The 26,754-nt window shown below is 40.7% G+C and overlaps 1 long non-coding RNA gene across 3 annotated transcripts; it reads right to left on the minus strand.

Moving 5' to 3' along the window:
• Positions 1–11,478: 11,478 nt before the first annotated feature.
• LOC119927051 lies at positions 11,479–25,667 on the minus strand. 3 transcript variants are annotated; one of them, XR_005450388.1, is made up of 5 exons: positions 25,523–25,667; positions 16,031–16,119; positions 15,156–15,281; positions 12,221–12,283; positions 11,479–11,973 (listed from the first exon to the last, which is right to left on the minus strand). It is a non-coding gene; the product is annotated as an uncharacterized LOC119927051 (long non-coding RNA). The 3 variants fall into 3 exon arrangements; XR_005450389.1 differs by having other exon boundaries at positions 15,161–15,285; XR_005450387.1 differs by having other exon boundaries at positions 15,156–15,285.
• Between the last annotated feature and the right edge of the window lie 1,087 nt (positions 25,668–26,754).

The following is a 26,754-nucleotide window of genomic DNA, read 5'->3' on the forward strand; positions in this document are numbered from 1 at the left end:
GAGCAAGTCAGGGCAATGCGAAGAGAGTGGGAGATGAGGAAAAATTGGGCTTAGTCTGTGAAGGCCTCTTGGAGGAGATGTGCCTGCGATGAGGCTATGAAGTGGGGTTGAGTGGTTGTCTGTCTGATTTGAGGAGAGCAAGTGTTCCAATCCAGAGGCAGGAAGTGGGTTAGGGGTTGGCAGTGAGGCAGGCAAGAACGAGGCACAGTGAGAAAGTTAGCACTAGAGGAGAGATATGTGCGGGTTGGGTTGTAGAAAGAGAGAAGAGAGATGAGGTACGAAGGGGTAAGGTGATGGAGTGCTTTAAAGCCAAGGGAGAAGAGTTTTTGTTTGATACAGAGGCGAATGCACAACCACTGGAATTTTTCAAGGAGCGGGATGACGTGTCCAGAACGGAGCTCTGTTTTGGACATGCTAAGCGCTTACTATGTACCAAGCGCTGTTCTAAGTAGTGGGGTAGAAATAGATTGGTTACAGTCCCTATCTCACACGGGGCTCCCGCAGTCTTTCAGATGAGGCACAGAGAAGTTAGACTTGACCAAGGTCACATAGAAGACATGTGGAGTAGCTGGGTTAAGAACCCTTGTCCTCTAACTCCCAGGCCCATTCTGTTTCCACTAGGTCAGGCTGCTTCCTTCATTATCATTTCTTTACAGCCTTATGTGGGGTTATTTTTTTCCCTAAGCCTATCTCCAGTGCTGTAGAATTTTTTGAAAAAGTGCTGTAAAACTTAGTGTGTTTCTCTGTGTGTTTACATACACGGTTATATGCATAAAGGTAAATTTGAGACTATTTTTACAAACATAAACTGGCATTATTGTTTGTTGAGCACATATTTCTATTTACTTAAACACAAAGACTATTTTCACTTTCAAATGAAGGAGCGGGCCTGAAATTGATTTCTAAAACTCTAAATGGTGGCTTAGTTGGGGGAAATGTGACGAAATACAAAAATATACAAAATACTACCTTAATAATAATAATTATGGTACTTGTTAAGGGCTTACTATGTAGTAAGCATTGTTCTAAGCTCTGGGGTCGATAAAATTAATCAGGTTGGACACAGTCCCTGTCCCACATGGGGCTCACATTGTTAATCCTCATTGTATGGATGCTGTGGCAAAAGAAGTGAAGGGACTCGTCCAAGGTCACTCAGCAGACATGTGGCAGAACCGGGATTAGAACGCAGGTCCTCCTGACTCCCGGGCCCAAGCTCTATCTACTAAGCCATACTGCTTCTCAATTAGACTCCCTAGACAGTTGGCTCAATGTGGGCAGGGATTGTCTCTCTTTATTGCTGTACTGTACTTTCCCAAGTGCTTAGTACAGTGTTCTGCACATAGTAAGCACTCAATAAATATGACTGAATGAATGAATTAGACCTTTGGTCCAACTGAGCTTATATATGCTTTTGAAACTGCAAATATATTAAACACACACCGCATAGAAACCATACACACCCCCACCCCTTCACTGAAGCCCCATAGCTCTGCAGGAATTGTAGGTTCCTAAGTGGTAGGTTCCTAGGAGGAGACCAAAGTGGCATAGAGTGGACCAAGAACTGTAGTCCATTGATGCCAAACAGTCTCGTTGCCTTCCCACAGAGCACCATGGACTGAAAAGCCGTACTAATCTGAAGGAACCTTCCAGATCTGATCAAATGTGAGGGAGACTGCAGCGGTTTCTGTTCCAGGTTCTCATTCCATCTTGACATTTCATACTGTGTTTGACTCTAGAGGCTGTTCAAGAAGCTGGATATCGTGTTAGTGTCAGGTGTGACTTTCACGTTATTTACAAAGATGGAAACTACCAGTACTTGGTAAATTTTGAGTCTGGGCTGGAATCTCATGCTTAGTTTCAAGTTAGTCATCTAGCCTACAGATGGATTATTTTGGCTTTCTTCATTTTGTCTGTTGGTGTTTTTTATGACCTATCGGTAACAGTAACGGAGTGAAACAGTATTTTGTAAAACATCAGTTTTTCCACTGTCCTCCTGGGAAATTGGAGAACGGGATATAATTCCTGGAGAGATCACATGTAAGGTTCATGGTTCATAACAAATATTCTTTATTAAGGCAGGCCACCATCCCAGCATAACCTGATAGGTAGAACATCATTACAATGAAAGTATTGTCCCCTTAAAGTACCATACATAACTCCACTATCAAATTATCATCACTTTCTCTCCTTATCCTCTCTCCTTTGCTTTGTGCAGTTTCTCCTTCTGACATTTATCATAAGAAATTTTTTGATCCTTTTTTTCCGGATCATTAAGTTCCTGTAGCTGACATGCCCTCTGTCCTTTTGACATTAATGATAAGGATTATCTGGAACACTTCTCCCACAGTTCTTCATTCCTATCACTGACGTTCAACCTCTCTTTCTAGCAAGGGTGAAAGTTAGTGGGTGGGCTGGCTCCATTATTTGGTAGCATATATTAAGCAACTAGGCTTGAAAATTCATCAAAGAATAGAGAAACTGGTGTTCGACTATTAACTCTTCAGGGTACCAGGATATTTTTTTAAGCCCAGTATTTCTTAGAATTTGAAATGTTATGAATACAGTCAAATATTCTGGAGGGTATCACCAGGAAATTTTGTATTCTGAGAACTCCCCTCAAAGCCTACCCACTGGAAGACACAAAGAAAGTATGGTTCACTTTGAAGTCTCAGCATAGGGCAAAGGACTAACGATAAGCCTGAAGAAAAACAAATAAATAGTATTTGTCAGAAAAATCCCTCATACCAATATTTTCATCAGCAAATCAAGCTATTTAACTCTGTTATCAAGGCAGCACACTAGCCAATGCTGATGTTTATTGGGTTTTATTCCTACCATAAAACATATGGAAATTTCATAAACAATTGGGGAAAAGGGGCCAGTCTCCATTATAAGACCATATACTGAATTATATATATATATATATATAACACTTTTTAGTCAACAGAAGTAAGTGCTTAGTACAGTGCTCTGCACACTGTAAGTGCTCAATAAATTTGATTGACTAACTTACTGACGGACTGATTGATTTAGGCCCAAGGCCTTAATCAGCGACATAAAGAAAAGAACATGTGGTCTTCTTTTGGAAAAGTGTCCAAAAACCAAAGGAAAATAAATATTTAGAATTTTTAAAAGTATGCTTTTAAAAAAATCTCACATGTAGGAGAGTTGTATGTTGGTTCAAAGATGCTGCTGCATCCATATGTGTAGTATCGAGAAAACTTCACTTACACACTTGCACGCTTACACTCAGTACTCATCAAATTACAGTTGTGTGTCATTATTGATTCCCTGCTATTTGCAGTCAGGATCTTAAACAACAGTATGTTCTAGTGCCAGAAGTACGTATATTCGAGATTTTTTTTGCATTAGTAGCAAGTGTTTGCGCCATACCATCCAAACTCTCTGGCCTATTCTCAGTGCCAGTGACATGAATTGTGAGATAACTGTAAGAAAGAAGGAGGAGGATCTGTAATCACAGTCTTCATTCACAGTTTTTGACAGTAGAAGGTTGTACTGACCACTCACCCTTTCCATAAGCCATCATTGAATACGATGCTTGGAGCTCAGCTCCTCCAGGAGGCCTTCCCAGACTGAGCCCCCCTTTTCCTCTCCTCCTCCACCCCTCCCCATTGCCCCCCCACCCCCTTTTCCCTCCCCACAGCACTTGTGTATATTTGTACATATGTATTATTCTATTCATTTTTAGTGATGTGTATGTAGTTATATTTCTATTTATTCTGATGGTATGGAGAAGCAGCGTGGCTCAGTGGAAAGAGCACGGGCTTTGGGGTCAGAGGTCATGAGTTCAAATCTCAGCTCCGCCAACTGTCAGCTGTGTGACTTTGGGCAAGTCACTTAACTTCTCTGTGTCCCAGTTACCTCATCTGTAAAATGGGGATTAAAACTGTGAGCTCCCTGTGGGACAACCTGATTACCTAGTAACCTCCCCAGCGCTTAGAAAGTGCTTTGCATATAGTAAGCACTTAACAAATACCATCATTATCCAGCACATAGAACAGTGTCCAGCACTTAGAACAGTGCTTTGCACATATAAGCACTTAACAAATACCATCATTATTATTGACACCTGTCTACTTGTTTTGTTTTGTTTTGTTGTCTGTCTCCCCCTTCTAGACTGTGAGCCTATTGTTGGGTAGGGACCATCTTTATATGTTGCTGATTTGTACTTCCCAAGCGCTCAGTACAGTGCTCTACACACAGTAAGCACTCAATAAATATGATTGAATGAATGAATGAATGGAGGGGCTTAGTAAAGGTTGGGGGAAGGGGTTCCCAATATAAACACTGTGCCTTGTCCTTATTTCCTCTAAAATCACCCTCAAAGGACAAACACTTAATATTCAGTTAAAATCGCATGATTTGGTTAAGGCTCAGGTTTTTTTAAAAGCCCAACTTCCTTAAGTCGGCATTAAACAAAGAAGAGGAAGAAGCCATTGCTAACTTGAAGTGTATCCAGTAGACCATTTGAAATGCTAGAGATGAACACCCTAGTGATGAAATAAGCACTCAGTGTGTACACACCCTAGCACACAAATAATTATTCTTAAAAAAGACAGCAGAGTCTAAAAAATAAAAATGTGTATACACAGATAATCAGATAAAAAACACTTTAATGATTTTAAATCCATTTCCAGAGCTACAAAATACGAGAAAACTTCCCAGCACACATTTTTCATACATATTAACCACTGAGGTAAAATAGCCATTGCATTACAACTAACTGAATGTTAAATGGTTTTCTTGAACATTAGCATCATTATCTATTACCTTTGCACATCTCTTATTCTGCATAAATTCCATATATGCAGCCAGAAGCAAAGTAGTTAAATGAACCCCAGAGTACTGTTTTATCTACTAGATATTATACATGAGAGAAAAAGAAAGTGTGCACTCTCAGTCTTTCTTATTCATTCCACATGACTATGGATGGGTATGTATTTATTTGGAAGGAAGGGAGAGAAATGCCTAAACATCCTTCCTTCATTTTCAGAGAAAATGGTATTGTTAGAAGATGATGTTAACTGGACCCCTATTCACGTTGAAAAGACTAATATGGGGCCAGCAACACCTTAATGCAATGTGTGCCCCAAAAATTCAATCTTTGCTGCAAATGCCCATCCTGGTCTGTCTCTGTTTTTGAGTCTGCCTTTTGGAATCCTGATCTCCAAAGGCCTTTGTTGGACAGGAGTACTCCTCCCAAGCTACTATGCCCCAGGCAGTCTTGTCTTGAGGCTGTGCTTCTTTAACTCTTTAAATTTATTATTCTCTGCCCTCCAGGCTTACCTGGGCTACCTTGAAATTCTAGGACCTCTTTGTTGACAATCTTGACCTGCCATTTGATGTTGAGCATGCGAAATCCTGGTGAGATTTTTCAAGATTCTGGATATGTCTTCGGTAATAGATCCAGGAAAGCCACAGAAGGCTGGATGGCACAACAGTCTTATAAACTTCAAACTTTGCCTGAAGCTTGACGTCCCGTTATTGCTATGCCTTGTAGTTGGCCCAGAACTCCCACTGTGAACTGGTACTTGCAAAATACAATCATAAATGTGAAGTGGCAATCAAATTCATTCAAGTCAATCATATTTATTGAGCACTCACTGTGTGCAGAGCAATGTACTAAGCACTTGGGAGAGTACAACAATCAACAGACATAGTCCCTGCCCACAGTGAGCTTACAGGCTAGAATTAGTTCGATAAAAGATAATTCTCAGAGAAAAACGTATTTTTTTAGGAGAGTATGTGATTTATTAAGGACATAGGTGGATTGAAAAAGGAAAATGATTCAGTTTTTAAAATATGGAAAGTTCAGTTCACTTATCTATAAAATGCAAAGTGGTGGATTTTGTGGGGAATATTTATTTTAGTTCTTAGAAAACTATAGATCTTTAAAATGACTTGCCTTCTTTATTATCTGAAGCTGAAACATATCACCTTCTGACTATTTTCTAGCAAGACTACCACAGGAACTGTAATCCAAGAGTACAGAATGGAAACTTTGAGCTCCAGAAGTGAATCCTCCTTGAAGACTGTGGAAATTTTGCCTCATCTCCCTTCTGGACTGTAAGCTCACTGTGGGCAGGGAATGTATCTCTTTACTGTTGTATTGTACTCTTCCAGACACTTAGTACAGTGTTATGCAAACATTAAGCACTCAATAAATGCAATTGACTGACTGACTTCCTGACAAGACAAGTGTTAACAGAAAGCTACTTATTCTTGAATTTTGTATCACCCTACATTTCCTACTTTTAAAGCTTTAGGTATATTTATTTTTTGTAATCTCAAAGGTTTTAGTGGCCCCTGGCTCAGAATTTTCCAGTCAAGCTGCCTGAACAGTGGGACATGTTAGCCAGCAGCTTGTGGGATGTTATCTAAAAAGTTTTGTAATAGGCTATGAATATAATCTAAATCAGTTAGGGATACAAAACCCAAGGGGCATCCCTAAGCTTCTGTTCATGGAGTATCAGTAAAGCCCTCTTCATTGGTTTTTTTTAACGGATATGGAAGAAATTCTGCCTAGTTTTGGTAATTGAGTTATTTCTTATTTATTCTGAAAACACAAAATGGAGGCTAGTCATGCATTCATTCAATCATATTTATTGAGTACTTTTTGTGTGCAGAGCACTGTACTAAGCGCTTGGTAAGTACAAGTCAGCAACATATAGAGACAGTCCCTACCCAGCAACAGGCTCACAGTCTCTATCTAGTGGAAAGATGAATGGCCCGGGGAGTCAGGGGACCTGGGTTCTAATCCCTGGACTGCCAGTTGGTCTCCCAAATGCTTGCCATGTGAACATGGCCAAGTCACTTAGCTTCTCTATACCTCAAGTTCCTCAACTCTAAAACTGTCCCTGCTCTCTCTCCTACTTAGTGAGCCCATGCAGAACAGAGACTGTGTCCGATCTAATCAACTTGTTCCTACCCTAGTGCTTAGAGCAGTGTTTGACACATAGTTAATGCTTAACAAATGCTATAAAAAGACCATGTCATCTTATACTGAGGAGTGAGCTTTACTTCCTTGAAAAACCTAAAATACTGATTTAAAAAACCCTAAAATACGGATATTCTACCAAATGGACTGAATTTGCTTTATTAAAAACTTGAAATTTAGGGGATAAAAAAGTAAAACTTGTGATTCTGATGTGCAATCTATAAAAATGGGAACCTTATTAACTTGTTAGAGAAGGAGCGTGGCTCAGTGGAAAAGAGCAAGGGCTTTGGAGCCAGAGGTCATGGGTTCAAATTCCAGCTCCGTCAATTGTCAGCTGTGTGACTTTGGGCAAGTCACTTAACTTCCCTGTGCCTCAGTTACCTCATCTGTAAAATGAGGATTAAGACTGTGAGCCCGCCGTGGGACAACCTGATCACCTTGTAACCTCCTCAGTGCTTAGAACAGTGCTTGCACATAGTAAGCACTTCATAAATGCCATTGTTATTATTATTATCATTGTTTCCTACCCAGCAGTATGAGCAATTTACTCATCCACCATCTACTCTTTTTAACCACCTTTAAATCAAATTGCAGAGAAATGCAGGAAATGAGATGCAGATATAAAATAATTTCCAGAGAATGAACGCTATATTGCACACCTTAACTTTATCAATTTTCTTTCCATTTCCATTTCCTTTTCCCTATCAATAAGGCCTTTTTCCCAACTCTCATCCATCTTGTCCTTTTCTTTCTTCTCCATTTTTCTTTATTTCTGGGACCCTTAGTATTTGACCTGAAAAATGAACTCTCTTTATCATCATTACAACATACTGTCCTATTTTCATATCTTTCCTTTTTCCCTCTTGGTATATGTTTGCTCTCTTTTCAACACTAGCCTATTGACCTCTTTCTCTTGTGTTTGGTTCTCCTTATCACTTTGGGAGCTCTACATTTTGACACAATTTTTTGTTCCCCCAATTTCAAAGTACTTCTTTTCACCTTTTCCACTCAGAAGTAATTATCCACATTCACGCTCTACATAAAATTCCATACCTGGTTAAACAAATCGTTCATATATATCAGTATTCTGTCTCCAGCAGTGAAAACAAAGAATGTTCAGGAAACAGTGTAATGGATGCCCTCCTTGGCATCCATCTAATTATTTATAATACTCATATAATAGTAGTAATAAGAGGAGAAGTGGAAGTATTCATTGAGTTTCAATTGGGTGCAGTGAAGTATTAGAATAATGAAATGGAAGTTTCCCTGTCAATAAGGAATTTACACTCTAATGGTGGAGACAGACAAAAAACTTACAACAGTGCTAAATATATATGTGCCAAACACAGTACTAAGTGTTGCGGCAGATACAAGATAATCAAGTTGGGAACAGTCCCTAGACCTCATGGGGCTTACAATCTAGAAGACAGAAGAACCTACACTTAATCCTCATTTTTCAGATGAGGAAACTGAGGCACAGAGAAGTTAAGTCACTTGCCCTAGAACACAGAGCAGGCGAGTGACACAGTGGGGAATAGAACCCAAGTCTTCTGACTCCTCCCAGGCCTGTGCTCTTCCCATGAGGCCACTCTCATGTTGGCATATATAAGAGAAACAGCGTGGCTCAGTGGAAAGAGCCCGGGCTTGGGAGTCAGAGGTCATGTGTTCGAATCCCGGCTCCACCGATTGTCAGCTGTGTGACTTTGGGCAAGTCACTTAACTTCTCTGGGCCTCAGTTCCCTCATCTGTAAAATGGGAATTAAGACTGTGAGCCCCATGTGGAACCACCTGATCACCTTGTATCCTCCCCAGTGCTTAGAACAGTGCTTTGCATATAGTAAGTGCTTAATAAATGCCATCATTATTATATCTCCCTAATTAGACTTTAAACCCCAGGAGGACAGAGGTGATTTCACCCAACATCTTTTTGAGTGGGACTCCCAACTTTGGTTAACCCAGGTCTCTGACAAGGTCATTTGTAGGCCCCACCCTTCAGGCTCCATGGAGGTCCCACCCCCCATCCTACCATAGGTGATTCACCAAGATAAGTGACAAACTTAAGCAAAAGGAGAGACAAAAACTTAAGAAGTTGGGCCGACATCTTATAAAATTGTTTCCTTGGGTAGTTTTTTTTCCACATGAAGGTAGGTTCTGTTCTATGAAATAATAGGTTTCAAATGGATACTGATAACTGCCAGAAAGTAAGTCCTCCTTTTTTCTGATATCATCTGGGTTGCTCCATAGCACAATTGGGTGACGTTTTGACTTGTAGTTAAAATTGTTATTATTAGGATGTAGTGTAGCATTCATTAGTCCAGTAAGGCAGAAAGAATTGTACAGAACATAAAGTGAGGAATATATCCTGCCCTGTGGATTTACAATTTCAAATCACATGAAAAAGAAATGGGCTTAAAATAGTAGATAACATCAGGACAGAAATATTCAAAAAAAGTTCAAATGACTTATATGTACCCATATTTAGATACCTAACCGTCATCAATCAATCAATCAGTCAATGCTATTTATTAAGTGCTTGCTGTGTACAAAGCACGTTACTGAGCATTTGGGAGAGTACAATAGAGTAGGTGACACAATCTTTCCTCCCAAGGAATATACAATATTGAGGGGAAGACAAAAATTGTAGTAAATTAAAGTAGGTGAAGAAACAGAATCTAAGACTGTACTAAACTCAGTTTTATCATATGTAAAATGGGTAGAAAGAACTTGTTCTCCCTCCCACATAGGCAGTGAGTTCTATTAGGGACAGAGATTTTTATCTACTGTAGCACTTGATACAGAGCTTAACACAGTTAACAAATGCAATTATTTTTATTGTATTGGGATCTCTTTTCTTGTGTAACAGTGGATAAGGATTAAACTTAAAACGTAAGTGTGCCTTCCTATATTCAGCCCATTCCAGAGCAAAACAGGGTAGGGAGGTTGATAAAGATGTATTTGTTAGTGAATTGATCAAAGAAACAACAGTATAAGCAGCGTGGCTCAATGGAAAGAGCCCAGGGTTTGGCATCAGAGTTCATGGGTTCAAATCCCAGCTCCGCCACTTGTCAGCTATGTGACTTTGGGCAAGTATCTTCACTTTTCTGTGCCTCAGTTCCCCCATCTTAAAATGGGGATGAAGACTGTGAGCCCCCCGTAGGACAACCTGATCACCTTGTAACCTCCCCAGCGCTTAGAACAGTGCTTTGCACATAGTAAGTGCTAAATAAATGCCATTATTATTATTATTTATTTAGCACTTGCTGTGTGATAAGCACTGTACTAATTTGAGAGAGTGCAGTGTTACAGAGTAGGTAAAACATGTTCTCTGCCCACAGCGAGCTTACAGTCTAGAGGTGGAAACAGACATTAATATAAACAAATCATCAATCGTATTTATTGAGTGCTTACTGTGTGCAGAGCACTGTACTAAGCGCTTGGGAAGTACAACTTGGCAAATAAATATACAGAGTAGGTAAAACATGTTCTCTGCCCACAGCGAGCTTACAGTCTAGAGGTGGAAACAGACATTAATATAAATCAATCAATCTATCAATCATATGGATATGTACATAATAATAATGATGGCATTTATTAAGCGCTTACTATGTGCAAAGCAAGTGCTCTGGGGCTGAGGGAGAGGTGAATAAAGGGAGCAAATCCAAGTGTAAGGGTGACGCAGAAGGGAGTGGGTGAAGAGGAAATGGGGGAAAGGCCTCTTGGAAGAAATGTGCCTGCAATAAGGCTTTGAAGGTGGGGAGAGTAATTGTCAGATATGAGGAGGGAGGGCATTCCAGGCTAGAGGCAGGAATTGGGAGAGAGGTTGGCTGCAAGATAGACAAAACTGAAGTACAGTGAGTGGTTGGCATTAGAGAGAAGCAGCGTGGCTCAGTGGAAAGAGCCCGGGCTTTGGAGTCAGTTGTCATGGGTTCAAATCCTGGCCCTGCTACTTGTTAGCTGTGTAACTTTGGGCAAGTCACTTAATTTCTCTGGGCCTAAGTTACCTCATCTGTAAAATGGGGATTAAGACTGTGAGCCCCAAATGGAGCAACCGGATCACTTTGTATCCCCCAACGCTTAGAACAGTGCTTTGCACATGGTAAGTGCTTAATAAATGCCATCATTATTATTAGAGGAGTGCAGTGTCCAGGATGGGTTGTAGTAGGAGAGCAATGAGGTGAGGTAGACAGGGGGAGGGTGATTGAGTGCTTTAAAGCTGACAGTAAGAAGTTTCTGTTTGATGTAGAGGTGGATGGTCAACCACTGAATAATAATAATAATAATAATAATAATAATAATAATAATAATAATGGCATGTATTAAGTGCTTACTTTGTGCAAAGCACAGTTCTAAGCACTGGGGAGGTTACAAGGTGATCAGGCTGTCCTGTGGGGGGCTCACAGTCTTCATCCCCATTTTACAGATGAGGGAACTGAGGCACAGAGAAGTGAAGTGACTTGCCCAAAGTCACACAGCTGACAAGTGGAGGAGCCGGGATTAGAACCCATGACCTCTGACTCCAAAGCTGGGGCTCTTTCCACTGAGCCACGCTGCTTCTCTCTAATGCCAACCACTCACTGTACTTCAGTTTTGTCTATCTTGCAGCCAACCTCTCTGAAGTATGACGAGTTGGGGGAGACAAGGGGCAGGGAGGTTAGCAAAGAAGGCGATACAGTAAACATCACCAACAGAATAAATGCTTGAATTAACATTTGGTATCAGTTACAAAGTCCCAGTAACCAGAGTGGAGGTTCAGTTAATACAATAATTGGGGAGTCAGTGACTGATATAATATGCCACCATAAGGCTAGAGACTTCAGAAGGTACTGAGAGAGCCTCTAATGTGTAAGCTGGTTAAGGCCTGCAATGTACATGTCCTCCGTCTCTCTCTTTGCGTTGGGAAGCGAATGGAAAAGGTTTAAATTGAAGTAACCCAGTTAGATCATCCTAGCCTTTTTCACCACAGCTGAAACATAGAGAAGAACTCTCACTGCATGGAAATCTTCTTCTGTCAGGATCTACAGCAGAAATAGCGAGGAGGAGAGAGACAGACAGACAGACAGAAAGGCAGTCAGATGGGGAGGAGGGGCTCCCATTAATAGTGGTAAAAGCTTGCAACAGAAAGAGGCTTTTCATCTGGTATAACCCCTTAAGAAGTCTAAACTCCACTCCAGGTCTGCCCAGAAGATGATGTTGGGAAGGTAAACTCCTTTCAGATTTCTCCAGAAGCCTCTGGGAAATGTAGGAAAAGCAACTCCCAAATACCTTAGATCATGAAGTTTTCATTTTTGCTCCCCCTGCAATTCTCTTGCCAGTTTTCAACCAGACCTGTTTGGAGGATTTAAAAGCAAACCTCTTTAGCTGCAACTTAGCCATTTATACACATACTCAAATAGGGTACTTCTGAAAGTGAATTCCAGGTTTCAAATTGTGGCTATCAGGTGACTCCATTTCACATGGTACTTATACTCCCCCTCTCCATCCCCCCCATCTTACCTCCTTCCCTTCCCCACAGCACCTGTATATATGTATATATGGTTGTACATATTTATTACTCTATTTATTTATTTATTTATTTTGCTTGTACATATCTATCCTATTTATTTTATTTTGTCAGTATGTTTGGTTTTGTTCTCTGTCTCCCCCTTTTAGACTGTGAGCCCACTGTTGGGTAGGGACTGTCTCTATGTGTTGCCGATTTGTATTTCCCAAGCACTTAGTATAGTGCTCTGCACATAGTAAGCGCTCAATAAATACGATTGATGATGATTATACGAAAGCAGTCCTTTACCAATCTGCTGCATTTTCATTAGTTTGTAAGCTCCTTAAGGGCAGAGCCTGTGCCTTTTATTTATTTTATTTATTTATTTTTAATGGCATTTATTAAGTGCTTACTATGTGCAAAGCACTGTTCTAAGCACTGGGGAGGTTAACAAAGTGATCAGGTTGTCCCACGGGGGGGCTCACAGTTTTCATTCCCACTTTACAGATGAGGGAACTGAGGCCCAGAGAAGTGAAGTGACGCCCAATGTCACACAGCTGATAAGTGGTGGAGCCGGGATTTGAACCCATGCCCCCTGACTCCAAATCCCCGGGCTCTTTCCACTGAGCAAATGCTGCTTCTCTTTTATTTCTGTTCCATGTTCCCAAATGATTAGTACAGGACTCTGCACATAGGTCCTTACTAAACTAAACGTACAAATTAGGTCACATGATGATGATTTGCCACTTGTCCCAATTTCAAGTCAGGTACTTTGAAGGAAGGCTTACTATGTGCAAAGCACTGTTCTAAGCACTGGGGAAGCTACAAGGTGATCAGGCTGTCCTATGCGGGGCTCACGGTCTTAATCCCCATTTTACTGATGAGGTAACTGAAGCCCAGAGAAGTTAAGTGACTTGCCCAAAGTCACACAGCTGACAATTGGAGGAGCCGGGATTTGAACCCATGGCCTTTGACTCCAAAGCCCGTGCTTTTTCCACTGAGCCATGCTGTTTCTCTAGTGCTTAATGAGCACTTACTGTCTTCCCTCAAAATTGGGACAAGTGGCAAATCATCATCATGTGACCTAGTTTGTAAGTTTAGTTTAGTAAGGACCTACGTGCAGAGTCCCGTACTAATCACTTGGGAAAATGGAACAGAAATAAAAGGCACAGGCTCTGCCCTTAAGGAGAAGTCTTCCCAGTCTTTCCTCAAACTCTCCTGAGTTCTGCACAGCAGACTGTTCCTGTTTTACCATTATCTGCCTCTACCATTCACTGCCATGCCACTGTATTTGAGTCTACATTTCATCAATCAATCAATCGATCAATCATGACCATTTACTAATCATCTTCTGTGTGCAGAGCATTTGACTGTAAGCACTGGTCTGAAAGTTTCTTGTGGGTAGGGACTATTTCTCCTATATTGTACCCTCCCAAGCGCTTACTACAGAGCTCTGCACACAGTAAATGCTCAGTAAATATCATTCATCAATTGATTGATTTGGAAGAGCAGAAAAGAATTAGAATTCATAATCTTGCAAGTCACAAAGATCACTCATAACAATTCTGTAAGGTATTTGTTTATATTAATGTCTGTCTTCCCCTCTGGACTGTAAGCCCCTTGTGAGCAGGGAATGTGTCTACCAACTCAATAATATTTTACTCTTCCAAGTGCTTAGTATGGTGCTGTGCGCACAGTAAGTGCTCAATAAATACAACTGATTGTATTCATCCATTCTATCATCCATTCTACATATACATTAAAATGGGGAAATTTATGTTTTTCTGTAATTTCCTCAACACTAAAAACTCATTTCATTCCAAAACTTCATCACTCGTGCTCTGTCTTGTTATTTGAGATCTATTATAGCTTGAAAGTAATGCTTGAAACTGTTTTAAAATACCTCTTGTGATGTTTATAGTCACTGCAGCCTTAAAGGAGATACTTTTGACAAAGGTAACCAAGATGTATCTTCTAGATGACTGCAACTACCATAAAAGACAAGGGTTTTTAGGTGTCCCATTGCTATCATACTTTGCTGTCAATTTCTTTAAAGACATATTAACCTTTTAATTCAATTTTCCATTAATTTTTATCTGTGTATTGATGAATAGTGCGCTGTTGGGGTAGCAGAATTCAGGGATAGCAATTTATGATGTTACTGATGAAAATCTTTGGCTGTGGGTAGGGCTTCTCAGTTTTCTCCCCACTTGTCATTATCAGTCCGTAGCATGGGGCTAACATTAGGAAGCTGTTAATAATCATTTTCATAACTTCTTGTCTTGCCTACTAAATGCAGACTGTGAGCCCGTTGTTGGGATGGGATTGTCTCTATCTGTTGCCGAATTGTACTTTCCAAGCACTTAGTACAGTGCTCCGCACACAGTAAGCGCTCAATAAGCACTAGAGAAGCAGCATGGCTCAGTGGAAAGAGCACGGGCTTTGGAGTCAGGGGTAATGGGTTCAAATCCCTGCTCCGCCAATTGTCAGCTGTGTGACTTTGGGCGAGTCACTTAACTTCTCTGGGCCTCAGCTACCTCATCTGTAAAATGGGGATTAAGACTGTGAGCCCCACGTGGGACAACCTGATCACCTTGTAACCTCCCCAGAACTTTGAACAGTGCTTTGCACATAGTAAGCGCTTAATAAATGCCATTATTATTATTAATAATAATAAATACAACTGAATAAATATGATTGAATGAATGAATTCATCACCATACAGTAGCTCTTAGGAGATTGCTGCAAAGACATCCGATGATTCCTGCCTGATGAGGGGTAGTGATGGTGTCTCCCACTGAGAATTACACGTGAGCTTCGATCTGAGTCATCGGGAGTAAGAACCTACCTAGAGGAATTAATTCATTATTAACGACAGTAATCATGGTATGTTTTAAACACTTAGTATGTGCCAAAGACTATACTAAGCAGAGTGAAGGTACAAGATATCCAGGTAAGATATAGTTTCCCTTAATAATAACAATAATTATTACTTCCTATGTGCCAAGCACCGTACTGAGTAATAGTAATAATAATGATGGCATTTGTTAAGCAGTTACTATGTGCAAATCACTGTTCTAAGCACTGGAGACACAATGCCCATGCCCATGCCCATGACATTGAGCCTCTTATAGACTGTGAACCCACTGTTGGGTAGGGACCATCTCTATATGTTGCCAACTTGTACTTCCCAAGCGCTTAGTACAGTGCTCTGCACACAGTAAGCACTCAATAAATACGATTGAATGAATCCACTAAGCCATGATATTGTGAACTTCCTAAAGGCATGGACGGTGCTAACTAACTCTATGGTACTCTCCCAAATGCATTGGACAGTGCTTTGCACAGAGTATGCACACAATAAATACAATTGATTGATTAAATAATCCTTTTTTTCACTTCTGTTAGGTCTGTACATCTGCTCTAAGGTTAAAGAGTAGACTATATTGAATTAAATAGTAGATGTTTTGAGATTGAAATGTACCCAGAGCTTTTTTTTTATTAAGAAGCATATTTACTGTAGTGATAGTAGCCTCAAAGCCCATAATTTGATCATTTGATTTTAAATTAGGAAAAACCTATATGTACAGAACCTTTGCAAAATTGAATCCAGCTTCATAGCAGAGTTAATCTAGTCCTGGCCTTGGGCAAGTCATTGAATCTCTCCACCTCAGTTCATCACCTGTAAAACAGAAATAAAATATCTGCTCTCCATTCCTTTTAGATCTGGAGCCCTGTGAAGGCTAGTGGCTTGAATTGGTTTGACAGTAAACATTTAATATATGTTTTAAGGAATTTTTAACACTGTGCTACATTCATTCATTCATTCAATCAATCATATTTATTGAGCACTTACTGTATGCAGAGCACTGAACTAAGAGCTTGGAAAGTACAATTCAGCAACAAATAGAGACAATCCCTGCCCACAACGGGCTCACATCAGAAAATGTGTCTGTCAACTCTGTTATATTATACTCTCCCAGGCACTTTGTGCAGTACCCTGCACAAAGTAAATGCTTAATAAATATGATTGATTGATTGATTTATGAGGATCCTGAGACACAGGGATGATAAATTATTTAACTGTGACCACACGGCAGGCCGGGACTACACCCCCGCCGTATCCATCAGATGACACCACTCCAAAAACAGTGTGGTAGTAAGGAAAACTTGATGTTGTTAATGATAATAATAATAATAATGATAATGATGGTCAAAATTATCATAGCATAAACAAATGCATTTAACATTTGATATAAGTAAATAGCTTCAAAACAATTTGGTACATTTAACAATAATAATAATTATGGTATTCATTAAGCATTTACTATGTGCCAAGCATTGTATTGTACTAAACACTGAGGTAGATACAAGCAAATCAGGTTGGACACAGTCCTGTCCCACATGGGGCTCACATTCTTAATTCCCATTTTACAGATGAGGTAACTGAGGTACAGAGAAGTGAAGTGACGTGCCCAAGGTCACACAGCAGATAAGTGGTGGAGATGGGTTTAGAACCTATTTTCTCTGACTCCCAAGCCCCTAAGCCATGCTGGTTCCCCAGACATTATCATATTACATTAATTTCTATTTGGTATATATATCCCAGTCTTATAAGTGAAAAAAATGCATTTATTCAAAGACTTTGCCACTTATGTTACTTGGGGAACAGTTTTAAATTGATGCTTTATAACATCAACTGCACACTAATCTTATTTTCCTTCTAATTTTCGTTTATGTTCCTATGTCCAATAGTGAAATGGCCTTTCATTTTAAATGTTCAGGAGGATTTTATATCTAAAGGAAGATCTTGCCGATGAGTATTAAGATAAATATAAATCCTAGTCTTAAATTATGAAGGAGAAGTGGTGAGAAGACAAAGCAAAAGCTTGAAATAAAGAATGTAGATTAGTCACCGAGTGAAAATGAGGCTATAATAATGACAAGGTTGTGAATAAAATATTTAAATATGGTGTTGAATTAGTAACTTACATTGTTCTATTCCTAGCACCCCCTTTACTATTTTACATGTGTAATTTGATAATTATGACAATTAATTCCATGTCTCATGTAGATTGCAAAAAAAAAATTAGTCTTGCTTTGTAAAGTATAAAATTTTGAGAGTTACAGTTGATTAAAGGCTTGGATATGAAAATCCTAAGGTTTTCTCTCCAGCAAATTATTAGAGATTTGAAGCTTTTAGTTAGCTTTTCCATGTATTTAATAGCAGGTTTGGCTCTATATTGAATTATTTACTCATAAAACTTCCTCTGAACACTTGAAGGTACGATTTATTAGCCATTTTCATGTAATTCACAGTTTGGCATGAGCAACATAAATGAATACATTAATTGTCTTATTACTTTTTTTTTTAATTTCCTGACAGATGGGTCCCCAGGCACAAGGCCTAACCTTTTATTTTGACACCTGCCACTTTTTCCCCTAACCGGCAATGCATTGGCGTTCTACCCTTCACCATGGTTGCACTAATCTCTGGCTTTCAGGAAGCATAATCTAAGGTCCCCTCTGAGAATCACTACTAATATCAATCAGGTGACCCAATTGCATTAGGTATTTCAGAGGGATGCATCCAGCACCCTTTTCCTCTTGGGTATATGGATGTGGTTTCTCTAATATATTTCATCTCCATAAGCTTTGTGATTTTCAACCTTCTCCCCAAGCATAATAATAGCGATGCTAAAAAATAACAATTATAATGATGGTGCTTGCCAAGCACTTATTCTGGGCCAAGCACTGTCTGAAGAACTGAGGAAAATTCAAGATAATCAGATTGGATACAACCTCTGTCCCATATGGGGCTCACAGGCAAGGAAATATATTTAATTCCCGTTTTCAGATGAGTAGACTGAGGTGTAGACACATCAGGCAAATGCTTGAGTTGGGACTCGAACCCAGTGCTCCAGCTTCTCCATTCTCTCCTCTTTCCACTAGGTTATATTGCTTCCCAATATTTAGGTTGAGCCAATCGTGATAACCTGATTACAGATCCACTTGGGAAAAAGGAATATTTTCCCTATTTTGAAAAGAAGAGGTTTACTTTATAATGCATAGTCAATTTTAATGAGCCATCATGGCTCAGTGGAAAGAGCACAGGCTTGGGAGTCAGAGGTCATGGGTTCTAATCCCGACTCCACCAATTGTGACTTTGGGCAAGTCACTTAACTTCTCTGTGCCTCAGTTACCTCATCTGTAAAATGGGGATTAAGACTGTGAGCTCCACGTGGGACAGCCTGATCACCTTGTATTCTCCCCAGTGCTTAGAACAGTGCTTTGCACATAGTGAGCACTTAACAAATGCCATCATCATTATTATTATTAAGAATCCCCAGAACTCCAGGTTCAATCTTCATCTGGCCCAGCAAACCTCTTAGAGCATGATAATCAAGGAGCTGTCCAGAAGATTCTAGAACAATCCATCATCATCATGATCGTCATTGCGGTTATCATCAATATCCACATTAGTGGAGCCTACTGAGGATGAACTGAGTGTCGGACAGCATAGTGAATGTTTGGGAAAGCAGAACAGTAGTGAAACATACATTAACTGCTGTTAAATAATTTACAGTTTAACTCGAACCCTTCCACAATCTAGCCATGTGGATTGAGACTTCTAGATGCTTAATAATGATAATAATAATAATGGGATTTATTAAGTGCTTACAATGTGCAAAGCACTGTTCCAAGCACTGGGGAGGTTACAAGGTGATCAGGTTGTCCCACGGGTGCTCACAGTCTTAATCCCCATTTTACAGATGAGGTAACTGAGGCATAGAGAAGTGAAGCGACTTAGCCAAAGTCACACAGCTGACAATTGGCGGACCCAGGATTTGAACCCATGACCTCTGACTCCAAAGCCCGTGCTCTTTCCATTGAGCCACGCTGCTTCTCGTACAGTGCTCTGCACACAGAAAACACTCAATAAATACCAGAGGGTTATTAAAACTGACCCACCATCCCTGTTAAATATCCTCAGTGCAACTCTGAAACTCACCTTCTAACTGTGACTTGCTCTCAACTTGTCTGCTTCATTTCCCTCACTGATATTGTTCTTCCAGCCTCCAACGACCTCCCTGATTAAATCTTCCAGATTACAATTTACTCCATCTTCAAAGCCCTCTAAAACTCAACTTCCTCTATGAAGCATTCCCTGCCAAATTATCCCAACAATCACTTTCAGCACTTGTACTCTTGTTATTTTTATTCCTTATATATTTTATTCATGCTTTTTTCTATACATTCAGTTATTAGTTCAGCTGTTTTATCTTCTCGTGCTTGCACTAATTCTTGCTTTCTTGTTATTCATCATGATTTTACTATCTATATATTACTTTTTTCTGTTTTCCCCTCTGAAATTGTAAACTCTTCTAGTGTAGGAAATGTGTGCCTTTCTACTGTTTCACTCTACCAAGTGTTTAGTATGGTACCTTACATTCAATCAATCAATCATATTTACTGAGTAATTATTTTGTGCAGAGCACTGTATACTAAGCACTTGGGAAAGTTCAATATAACAGAGTTGGCAGACATGTTCTCTGCCCACTATGAGTTTACAGTGAGGAGGAAACAGACATTAATACAAATAAATAAAGTAATGATATGTTAACAAGTGCCATGGGCCTAAGGGAAGGGTGAATAAAGGTTACAAATCCGAGTACAAGGGTGATGCGAAAGGGAGTGGGAGAAGAGGAAATGGCCTACTCTGGGAAGACCTCTTGGAGGAACTGCAGCTTCAGTAAGGCTTTGAAGGTGTGGAGAGTGATAATAATAATAATGAAATTTGTTAAGTGCTTACTATGTACCGAGCACTGTTCTAAGTACTGGGGTAGACACAAGGTAATCAGGGTTGTCCCACATGGGGCTCATGGTCTTAATTCCCATTTTACAGATGAGGTAACTGAGACACAGAGAAGTCAAATGATTTGCCCGAGGTAACACAGCTCATCAGTGGCAGAGCCAGGATTAGAACCCATGACTTCTGGCTCCCAAGCCCTTGCTCTTTCCACTAAGCCACACTGCTTCGATGCTATAAAGAGGGAGGGCATTCCAGGCTAGAGACAGGATGTGGGTGAGAGGTTGGTGGTGAACTGCAAGAAATCAAGGTACAGTTAGTCGGTAACATTAGTTGAGTGAAGTGTGAAGACTAGGTTGTAGTTAGAAATAAGGGAGGTATGGTAGGAGGAGTCAAAGTGATTGAGTGCTTTAAAGCCAATGGTAAAGATATTCTGTTTGATGCAGACATGGATGGGCAGCCTCTGGAGGTTCTTGAGGAGTGGGGAAACATGGACTGACCATTTTTGTAGAAAAATGGTCTGGGCAGCAGAGCAAATACTTTGGACTGTAGTGGAGAGAGACAGAAGGCAGGGAAATCAACAAGGAGGCTGATGCAGTAATAAAGGCAAGATGGGAGAAGTGGTATCATTGGGAAGCAAGTAGGAAGCTCATTCCTCCCCCTTTCCCAGTGAAACTGGGAGAGTGGGCGAAGATGAGATGAATGAATGAATGAATGAATGAATGAATTCCCTTCTAGAAAGAGCAACAAGGGAGATGGTGACATAAGGCGAGAACCAGGATCAGTGATGGCCAGGAAGGTATTGGGTCAGGAACAGTTTAAGGATGAAATGAAGTTTTCCCACAGTGCAGTGAGGGTTCCACTGCACTTGACTGAACCTGTGAGAGAGATCCCAGGGATGGATATGGCTTGAGGGGTCAGGAGTGGTTGGATGGTAGTGAGCTGATGGGGGCCAGCATGGGCTAGGGGGCTGTTGAGTGGGGTGCTGAAACAGGATAACAGGGATGGGGTAGGGTCAGCCCAAAGTGGGGAGGGAGAGGAAGGGTTGGATGCTGGGTACTGGAAAGGGAAGACAGGGATGGACTGATCGGAGGGAGGGGATGGAGGGGACATGAGGTGGTCTGAGAAGTTTAAGGGTTAAAGGTGAGGTTGCCAACAGCAATAACTGCTTAATGTGGTGGTTCCTGATTAAATTGCTAATTGGAATATGGGTCCTTGGGTCCTTGAGAGTAAAGAGGTGAATATCTAGGAGTAAACAGAGGGCTTAGTTGATAAGCACAGACAGCTCTTGATATGTAAAAAACTGGGTCTTTTGTCACCACGTTGTCAGACAGCTAACCTGTTCTGTCTTCTCTATGAATTCTGACGGGGCTGCAGGGAGAAGGAAATGAAGAAATGGCCATTTCTCCGCCAAAACAGTTTGGAAGTGAAATCTATGTGTTCTGCCGAGTGATGGTAGGCAGTCATTCCAATGTTCGTTAACCTGGGCCAGCTGAGGCAGCTCGGCAGAGAGTGATCTAAGTGTTCTTGGACCATACTCTCTCCTGGGTGATGTTCAATGTCCTGGGCTGACTGAGGCAGCTCATCAGGGAGCAATCTCAGTGTATTATTTATTTGTTTTTTTATTATTTAAAGTGCTTACTATGTGCCAAGCACCGTTCTAAACGCTGGGGTAGATACAAGGTAATCAGGTTGTCCCACGTGGGGCTCACAGTTTTCATCCCCATTTGACAGATGAGGGAACTGAGGCCCAGAGAAGTTAAGTAACTTGCCCAAGGTCATACAGCTGTCTGTCTCCCCCTTCTTGACTGTGAGCCCATTATTGGGTAGGGACCATCTCTATATGTTGCCAACTTGTACTTCCCAAGCACTTAGTACAATGCTCTGCACACAGTAAGAGCTCAATAAATGCAATTGAATGACAGTGGCAGAGGCAGGATTAGAACACAAGACCTTTGAGTCCAAAGCCCGGGCTCTTTCCACTAAGCCACACTGCTTCTCCCAGTAAATGCTGCTGTACTGGGGCAGCTCAGCAGAAAGAGATCTCAGTTCCTTAGACAGCACTCTGTCCTGGGCAATCATCGATGTCCAGGGCTGGCTGAGGCAGCTTGCCAAGGAGAGAACTCAGTGTCTGTGGGCAGCTCTTGCCTGGGCAACATTTGATGATCTGGGCCAACTGATGCAGTCTGATAAATATCATTGATTGATTGATTGATTTCCTAAAATTTACAGAAAATGAGAGAAAACCCCCTCTTCAACGCTGCCTTTTTCTGCTGCTTAGTTTTCCAACAATATGGGCTTCTCTGTCCTTTTAAAATGTTTGTTCTCCTCCCTCTGCTTGCTCCATGCCCACTTTCAAGCATTCTCATGCTTGCTGCTTGAGAATGCTATAGTCAGCTCTTCAAGAAATCACACAACAAAACTATCTTGTAATGGGTATCATCTCATTGCTAGCAATCTGATGGAGTTCCAGGACTTCAATGGTGGTGACTCAGTTTTGCCATTTGATGTAGTCACTTATAATGCTGATGAACACCCAGTTCAAGAAAATGGAAATACCTTTGGAAATAAAGCCAGGTCTCACAGCCATAAAACAGTTGGATACCACAACAGTCTTATAGACTCTCAATTTTGTATGATGCTGTAGGCCCCAATGTCACTGACTTTGTCAATCTGGGTATAACTCTTACTATGTGGCAAACAATGTGCTAAACTCTGGGAGAGATACCAGAAAATCAGATTAGACCTGTTGTTCTTTGGCAGTGTGCAAGCCTCTCTCAGTTCCTCAAAAGATTACTGTCATTCTTAACAATGACAGTCATTTGGTGAAGTCTTTCAAGATATTGGATAACTGCTGCAATATTTCACTGCCTCATCCATTGTCTTAGTCATCAGCCTAGCGACAAGGGGCTGGGGAAGGGAGTGGTGGGACATTCCTGTGAGCTCTTGCCCTCCTGGAGCCTCCTCTCTGCTCCCCTTTGGGGCAACTGTGGCAGCATGGACATGCCCCCCTTCTACCAAGCAATCAGGATGACTACATTTTCTATTTTTCTCTTCCTCTTCCTCCTCTCTATCCAGGGCTGCTGGGATATGGAGGGGAATTGTAAGGCTCATGCGAGGGATGGTGACAGCAGCAGTGGCAGTGGGAATTCTTTTACCTGACTGGGAGGAGAGGATTGCAGCGGGGCAACAGAGTTGGGAATGTGAGGCATGCTGTTTTGTTTTTTTTTAAGAAACATTGTATCTTTTTATCTGTTCACGTGCCGCTACAATCTCACTATTACCTGGGAATGGGGGCGGATATTAATAAGCTTCAGCAAATGTAAACTGTAAAATCTCTGTGCACCTCTCCCCATATCTGTGTCACACTGCATTAGCTGTTTGGCATTTGTTTCAAACAATCAGATCCTGTCTGCAGGAAACAGAGGACATGGTTAATAAAAATGCTATATACCTTCAACTTGGTGGGGTACAATTAAAGAAGGGTGCCCATGGACACCCATAATCTGATCAAAAGTACCTTAGCCAATGTGCACCTCTATAATGTACTCGTGTTCTATAGCCCATTGAATTGGAAGATTAGACCAGTTAATCAGAAGAGTAGTCTGTTCTGTCTTCTAGGTCTCTTATCACAACCTCAAGAATGACATATTCTTGAGAAGCAAGAAGCAGTGTGGCTCAGTGTAGAGAAGCAGTGTAGAGAAGCAGTGTGGCTCAGTGGAAAGAGCACGGGCTTTGGAGTCAGAGGTCATGGGTTCAAACCCTGACTCTGCCAATTGCCAGGTGTGTGACTTTGGGCAAGTCAATTAACTTCTCTGGGCCTCAGTTACCTCATCTGTAAAATGGGGATTAAGACTGTGAGCGCCACTTGGGACAACCTGATCACCTTGTATCCCCCCCAGCCTTAGAACAGTGCTTTGCACATAGTAAGTGCTTAACAAATACTATTATTATTATTATTATTCAACTATTACCAGAAGTAGCATCACTTTGGCAAAATGGCAGGGGCAGGTGGGTTAGGGGCTGGTGGTGATTGGGTCAAAGGTGAGGGGATATAGCATCAGGTCTTATGCAACCCCAAAAGGCTATAGAATATAAGACAGGAGGCCAGTTGTAAAGAAGGGGCCAGATGAAAGGCTAGGCTTGCAAAATCAGTGGATGACCAGCTGTTACGGAAAAGATATTGATCACCGGCTGAATTAGGAGATGTGGATGAAAGAATGCCCCACAGACCAATTGTTGGGCAGGTGACAGAAGTTTCATGAAAAGGACAAAGGACAACTACTTTAAATGCTATAACTAACAAAATCATCCAACCAATTTAAGTTTGCTCACTGATGTTTAACTAGCAGAATGGCTCTCTTTGGGTCAGTAGGTGGGTGAAAACCTAGCAATCAAGGTTATTCTTGTGTCAGTCATGGGTCTTGGACTCTGCTATGGAAGGGAGGAATAGGGGAATTCTTGATCAGTGGGGATAGATTTCCCTGCAGCATCATCATTTAGTTTTACATCGCTGGTCAGACCAACCGTAATACTCCTCTTAAAATGCTGTGTAGGAAATAGTCTCTACTGTTCTCCTGTAGGTCTATTTTTTTTTCAGTGAAATGGGGAATGCAAGTCACATTTAAGCGTACAGGTATACACAGCCTCCAAAGCAAATTACTTTGAAATAAAAAATGATTTATTGATGATATTTCAGCCTAAATATTTAACTGTCATAATAAACCAATTCACTGAGAGAAAACATGAGTCCTAGTTAACTGAAATGATTAACTACACGAGGCTTTGAAAATAGTCCTCTAAAAGGAAAATGATGAATAGAACCCATGTAGAATTTTTTAAATCACTATTGCAAGGTTGAAATTGTGAAAAACATAGCTAAAGGCACTCTCAAATTACAGCACCTTGTTTCATCCATTTTAACTTTCTAAACCCATTAGGAAACTGCTGTTGCCATTAGCTTTGTCCTGTAAATAAATACTTTACATGATATGGAATTTACTGTGGCTCATTTTGAGGAGTTCATAGAGGCTTAAAGGTAACTGAAAAGTTTGTAAGTGTATTGGCTCATTTTGTTAATTTCTACAGCCGGAAATCTTCATTGGCAATGCAGAGTGGAAAGCCATTATTTGAATTGTGCTAACCAGGGAATATAACATCAAATAATCCCATAATACCATGAGTAGAAAATAGTAAACAAAACCAATGGGTCATTTATCAGAGTTACTACTAGGAACAGATAACAGCAAGACTGTAAAAAGGACTATTTACTTACCCATTAAGAAGAGGTGAGGCTTGTGTTACTACTAACATCATATTCAGGCAGTTGAGAAAATTTCATCTTAGATATATACACTGGACTGTATATAGTGTTAAAACAAATTCAGTGATTAGATATGAGAGTAGAAGAGTAATCAATTTTTTATATTGCCAAATTGTAGTTTTCCTGTACTGGGCAGAAGATGAAAGCAAATGGTGAATAATAAGATAATAAGGCAGGAGAGAAAATAGGAGAGATTTTTTTCCCATCTGATGATTTTTCATTTACCTCAGGCACAGTGCTTGATACATAGTAAGTGCTTAATAATTACTATCATTACTTTTATTACCATTATTCTAGCATTGTCTGGGCTCCAGATCAAACTTAGGGTCTAAAGGATTGTAGTGATATCAACCTTCTTTGCAGCTATAGGATCTGGATGCCATACCTGAGCAGTCCCACCAGTGTCACATATGGATTCTATAGGTCATTCATTCATTCAATTGTATTTATTAATAATAATGGCATTTATTAAGCACTTACTATGTGCAAAGCACTGTTCTAAGTGCTGGAGAGGTTACAAGGTGATGAGGTTGTCCCACAGGGGGCTCACAGTCTTCATCCCCATTTCACAGATGAGGGAACTGAGGCCCAGAGAAGTTAAGTGGCTTGCCCAAAGTCACACAGCTGACAAGTGGCAGAGCTAGGATTTGAACCCATGACCTCTGACTCCAAAGCCCGGGATCTTTCCACTGAGCCACACTGCCACTCTAGCCATGCTGCCATTTATTGAGTGTTTACTGTGTGCAGAGCTCTGTAATAAGTGCTTGGAAAGTACAATTCAAAAACAAATAGAGACAATCCCTGCCCAACAACAGGCTCACAGTCTAGAAGGGGGGAGACAGACTTCAAAACAAGTAAACAGGCATCAATACCATCAAAATAAATAAATAGAATTATAGATATGTACACATTATTAATAAAATAAACAGAATAATAAATATGTACATATATACACAGTTGCTGTGGGGCAGGGGGTAGAGTAGAGGGAGTGAGTTGCGATGATGGAGAGGGGAGGAGTAGAGGAAGCTTAGTCTGGGAAGGCCTCCTGGAGGAGGTGAGCTGTCAGTAGGGCTTTGAAGGGGGAAGTGTGCTAGTTTGGCGGATCATATGGGAGGACAGAATGCCAAACAATGAGGTCCTGCAATGAAATCTATCGCCCAGCACTGAAGCAATACCTACCTTAA

This window comes from Tachyglossus aculeatus, chromosome 4 (assembly GCF_015852505.1).
Source record: "Tachyglossus aculeatus isolate mTacAcu1 chromosome 4, mTacAcu1.pri, whole genome shotgun sequence".
In the NCBI taxonomy this organism is placed as follows: domain Eukaryota; kingdom Metazoa; phylum Chordata; class Mammalia; order Monotremata; family Tachyglossidae; genus Tachyglossus; species Tachyglossus aculeatus.